Below are 6,264 nucleotides of genomic sequence, written 5' to 3' on the forward strand. Positions count from 1 at the left end.
AAATGTTAACAGACCAGAACTGGCAGTTTTTGCCATTTCATCTCCCTTCCCTGTAATGCAGCTTGTTCTGTTATATGTAAAGTGTTTTCTTTTTGTTCCTCACAACTGTACTTTTAAAAAACCCCACCCAAACAAAGAATCTACTGGCTTCTCATTCTAATACCTCATAAAATGAGGGAAGAAGTCAGATGAACATCTTGAGGGAGGCTTCTCTATAGTTTGACATCAGTTGGTGAGAGAGTTGTGTTTCTTGTGCCTACTCTAGGAAGAACTCTTACCACTTTTGGATGCTTCATAAATAAGATGCAGTCAAAAAGAACCACCAATACCGAACTCTTGCTCCATAGCAGGGATGGGAGGGAAAGAAAACTGATATTCAGAATAAACTGCAGACCCCATTTGTCGCTGCAAGGAGCCGGCATAATGCATTGTTAGGGGTGGCAGGCCAGTGGCTACCAGCAGCTATAAGACTGTTCCTTCAGTAGCTGATCTGCTCAGATGGTGGTGAGGCGGTTCTCATGGCAGTAGAGCAGGAAATGAGCTGCAGGTGGCATTTTGTCTTTAAAAATTGTGACACACAGGTGAAGGGGGCTAATACACGTGAATTTTATTCTTGGACACCACGGTTACAGGATTTCTGCTTTGTGAAAAGAAACGGGCTTCCCGCATGTCCCCTTCCCCAAGGGCTGGGCCAAGAGCACGAGGTTGGGAATGAGCCAATGGGATGGCAGGGGGGGACTTCCCACCCACAGAGCTGAGGTGAGCATCGGGCCAATCCCATTCAGACAGCGCAAGAGGGGGCGGGACTTCCTTTCGATAGTCCCGCCAGCCAGGGCCTGTTGCCCTTGGCAACAGGCGCAGAGTGCTCTCAGACCAACGGCATTATTGCTGCGGTCGCGGCTGAGTGCAGAGCGGCAGGAGGCAGCTCCGGCGCTGGGCGTGGCTCCTTCTGGGAGGAAAACCCCACGAGCCAATGCTGCGGCGGTCGCGGGGTTGTTGCGCGGCAACCTGGGACCGGAATTGGGGTGTGTGGCGGGCCGTGCGGGTGGCTGTCAAAAGGGACAGCGGTATCAGTCAGTCATGGTCAACCGCTCGGCCTGGTTCTTCCAAGACTCCGTGGCGCCGGCTGCGTCATCTTCCCGAAGGAAAGCGAGGGCGTCCCCTCTCAGGCCAGACAGTGGGCGCCCTCCAAACACGAGCCGGCCCCTAGCCGCGCCCACTCCATGAAAATTCTTCTGGTGGAGAGAGACCCGTTCCCAATCTTTTTAACACGCTATGCCGCAGTCTCTCTCCCTGCCTCGTTTTATATCGAATGTTTCGGTTTATTGCGTTTAAAGCACACCCTTTGGCGGGCACAAGATACCGTTGACCTATTTTGCCCTTGCAACAACTTTGTTGTCAAGAAAGCCAGAGCCTCAAGGGTCAATCGAGTCTCGAAGCGGGAGGACCTGTGCCTCTGATGTGCTAACCACTACACTACATCGCCTCTCTCACCTTATAAGATAGATCCTGCCATGCCTACTTAAGTGTATCAAAATGCTTATGACTAGTAGGAACTCCAGACTAAGATGGTCATTAGCACAAAGGTAAAGGGTGCATCTTTTTGTTTAGGAGTCTAATAAGGAATGTCTGATTCAGCATGAATTGGGCCCACTTATATGGGTAATACAGATTATATTGGATTTATATCCCACCCTTCACTACCCAAGAGTCTTAGAGCAGTTTGCAATCACCTTCCCTTTCCTCTCCCCACAACAGACAGCCTGGTGAGGTAGGTGGAGTGAGAGAGCTCTAATAAACTCCTTGAGAGAAACAGCCCTGCAAGAACTTATGACTGACTCAAGGTCACATCAGCAAGTGCATGAGGAAGAGTGGGGAATCAAACACGGTTCTCCCAGATTAAGAGTGCGCACTTAACCACTACACCAACAGGTTATAACACACCTTCCACCCTCTTATATGTACCTTATATTTCCTCTTCAGTCCACAGGGGGCAGGAGTTACTGCCAAAAACCTGGATTATGACCTCATTTCCATTTCTTTGTGACACAGCTGAAAAAAAATGGCTGGCATCAGGAATCCTTCTGTCCTCCAATGTACCTGAGACCTCTTGATGTGTCACTCTTGATGCCTGGATGTCCACTGGCTCTTTGCAATACAATCCCCTGCCCTTGTTCTGACAGGTCTTCCTGGCTTGTTGCATCTTGCACAACATTGGCCACAGCAGAAGAGGTTGAACTTGAGTTACCTGTACAGATCCCATTTGCTCAGCTCTTCAGTAAGGTCATCAGGGCACAAATTTTCCAACAGTTCAAGAACAGCCTCATGTAGGTAGCATTTCTATCCCAAATTCTTTGAGTTCTAATCCAACTGGAGGGATCAAACCCTGTGACTCCTAGCTGAGGCCCCTGTGCCATGTCAATCAACATTAAGGGTGTTAAATTTTGCGAGCAATTTGTCTAGCCTTTATTGAAGATGTCAACATATAGGACCCCCACCCACCAGTCTGGGGAGTTTAGCAGAAAATATAATCCATCCTCTGCACAGGGGTCCCCTCCAGCCACGACTGAGTTATGAACTGATGTGAGAATCTCAACAGCATAGGTTGGATCAGCCTACCATCCTGGCACAGGGTAAGGTACCTAGCTGTAATCACTGTGAACTCACTACCCAGTATGAGAACACAGGAATGGTTTAATACGCTGCATTAATGGCTGACAATAGCTGCTTGAAGAATGGAGATGATAAACTATAGTTCGAGAGTTCTTGGCTCCAATATATGCATTACAGAAGGGGTCATATAGATGTTACTGAAACAAAAATACAGTCACTGACAGAGGCTGCATGACCAGTCTTCTTCATTTATGGGAGCAAGGAGGGACTAATAACAGATGCAGGGACTAGTTTGCCAGGATTGATAAAACATCATTGCCTCTGCTTGGGCCTCAAGTTTGGCAAGACGGCCAAGGTACATGAGGACATTAGTCTGCCTTGTAAAAAGCCACTGGCTGCTTGACTTTGGCTTCAGGTGGCAGAAGAAGCTTTCAGGTGCTAGCTGTAGGAAAAAGTCCTGCATGCCAATTAGCTGGCAAAGAGGCTTTTCTACCTTCTATACCAGGGCTGTGTGAGCCAAAGGGATACTAATCACTGCCTCCTTACAAACCAAGGCAGAAGTCATTAGCTAGTGGTAGGAGACTGTAGCAAACAGTTCCCTCCCTATCATCATTCTTTGCCATTTGTGTACTCTGGGGAAAAAATGGAGGGAATAATCCAAATTGCTCGCAAAGAATCCAGAATTATACTGATATTGAAGCCGGAGAAAATGGCAGAATTCATATTACTGTCACTTAGCTAAGGCCTTGCAAATAAGCCATGCCACAGGGCACTCATTTTAATTTTGCCTTCTCTTTACTTTTCTGATAAAGCTGCATTTTCTTGGCTGCTTCTGTTACTGCCTTTGCACCTTATATGGCAAACCTGTCCCATCTTTCATCTTGCCGAAAAGTCTCATCTTTATTTCAGTGGAATTCATCCATGCATGGCATTGTTTGCATCAAGAACTTTCCAGCTGAGCCTGATGTTGCATTGATGATAAGGTGTGTGTGGGGGGGAGATCTTGTGTAGACTTCAGACTAACTGCAAGAGTTCCACAGCAAAGGGCATTGAAGCTTGTTTGGCAAAGGATGAGGTTAATGATTACACAGGCACTGGAGAGGTAAGCCACTGATTTCCTGCAACAGGTTGTAGAAGGGGGGGGGGTTGACTCAGTTTGCATCAGATTAGTCCTGATGGTTCAAGACATCATGACAAAAATATGGAGCTGAAAGATATCTCCATGCCTTCTTTAATTTTTGAAAGATTGAAAGCATGATAAAAAGGGGAAGTGTATATTTAAATGTATCACAACAAAACCAGTCCTCTACACATCTTACTTGAACTTAAGCACCATTCTGTTTCTGAGTAGTACCTCACTTCTAGAGGAGACAGACCAAAGTTGAAGATTCCCCTGCCTCACTATTCATTCTGCATTGTCTCTTTCTCCTGCCAACATTTGCTTCTAAGCTGTTTCTTAAAAGCTACTGGAAGGACTTGCTGTACCTTGCTTCCCTGCAATGAGGCTGACAGAATACGATGGCCACATAGAGAATGCAGCTCAAGGAGTCACAAGTTGTTCCAGCTTGGAAACCATCAGCATGCACGGGAATCTTGGGGTGCATGTGATCACTAAGGTCTTGCACAGAAAAGGAAGCCTTAGCAATCCATGTTAAGCGTTTACCACCCCTGCCCAGTAACCAAGTGGGAATATCCCATTAGAAGCGGATCTTATGTAAGTCTACTCAGATGGAAGTCCAATTTGGTTCCTATTATGTGTATTGAACATTGTAGACTTTCTTTTTGGTTGGGAACACCTAGTTTTCTCCTACATAATTGTAATTGTTGTTTTAAAGTAACAGAGGTTGCAGTCTTATGCATGTATCGTTTGTGAGCAAATCTGATGAAGCGGAATTTTTGGAGTAAGTGTGCTCAGAATTGATCCAGAAGGTTCTCTGAAAAAGTTGTTTTGCAAGTATGGATGCTTATATTGTGTGTATGTTTACTCACTAAAAAGTTCTAGTGTGTTCAATGAGCCGTCCCTCCAGAAAATGAGCTTAAGATGGCATTCCTGAACAATCACATGTGCTAAAGTGCAACAGATTTTAGGACGCAAATAAACACACTGTTAGCATTAATCGTCCTTCCTCCCAATTTAAGGCAATTGTAAATATTTAACTGTTCATTACACTATAATCTTTAATAATTTCTTTTCCACTTCCAATACATAGGTATTTTGCAGAGTACACAAAAGGATTTCTGCTCATGCCTTTTCAATACGATGCACACAACGAGTGTGAGAAAAATACAGTACAGATGAGAAGGGGGCAGAATTTGGCATCTTAAACCTAGGGCTATATATACAACTTTCTCAAAGCCAAATGGTTCCTACATATTTTGACGGAGAGCAAGTGGAGTGGTGCTAGGGACCACCTTACTTTAAGGGGCAGAATGGCACCTGAGAAGAAAAGCAACAACTGAAGCAGTTTCCATAAAATATTTCCGCTGCACCTTCTATTGTGCAAAACCAGGCCACAGCACCTGCTTTTGCCTATGAGCTGCTGTCTTCTTTCACAGTGGTGGCAAAAGAATACCAGAGCTGAGTCCTGCAATCAGCCTATCACTACTATGCTGGGAATGGTGAGGGGAAAGAGAACACCACCTGTGAAACCCTTAAAGGGCAGCAGGTTCATAACCACTGTTCAACTACCTGTAGGGAAGGAATCAATTTCTTCCTGTCTACCCTCAAATGCCTCTGCCAAAAAAAAAAATCTCCAGAGGTGCTAGAAGGCAAAAAGTTTTCAGAGATGCCCTTTCAGAGTGCCTTGCAATACTGGAATGCAGGATGCCTTTCCTTTGTGCACAAAGATGGCTGGGGGAAGTAGATACACTTCTAGCCCCTACTTAACAGGTGATAGCTGGAAGGCCAGAGTCCAGCACCATCTTCAATGAAGTGTTGGGGGTAGGAGAACTCCACTTCTGCTCATGCACAAGCAGAGAATCCTTCTCTACTTCCACTGGCTCTTGTAAAGCTACACATCCATATGCTGAGTGATGACTCTTCCTATTTCACAACTTCCCTCCATCTAATCCTTTCATTTGGAAAAGCTGTAGCTACTGAACATCAGCAGCTATTACCACCCAACACAACTTTTCATTAGTTTCCACATCCTCAAAACTACAGGAATGTGGGCAGTTACAAACCCAATTCCCTTTCCCAAGCATTCTCTTCCCACCTCTGCAGAAAGAGCAGCCACCGCAAGCTGAGTCTGATCTCTTTATATTGATCATGTTCCAAGTGATTGCAACAACGAAAGCTACTAGACGGATTCCTCAAACAATAAATGATGATTCGTCAGGTGGGGGTACCAACCGTGGCCAGTGACTGTACCATCAGGCAATACACTGTTGGTGCTAACTCCCTAGAGTGCATCTATTCCTTCTGACCCTTTGTGTCTTGACTAAAGGAGAGTATGGTTTTGACAGTGTTGCAACCCGCCCCATTTTCCTCTTTTATCCATCCTTTGCCTTCTCTCTTTCCATTCAATTTCATTCCCAGTTCAAGCATTTTGACTTCTAGAATAAACCAAGTTGAGTAATGGATACTCAATTGAGAAGACTGATGCAGGACTCTATTCTGCATCAGTTTGTCACTACCTTCTGAATACAAAA

Source organism: Heteronotia binoei, chromosome 1 (assembly GCF_032191835.1).
Source record: "Heteronotia binoei isolate CCM8104 ecotype False Entrance Well chromosome 1, APGP_CSIRO_Hbin_v1, whole genome shotgun sequence".
NCBI classification, from domain to species: Eukaryota; Metazoa; Chordata; class Lepidosauria; order Squamata; family Gekkonidae; genus Heteronotia; species Heteronotia binoei.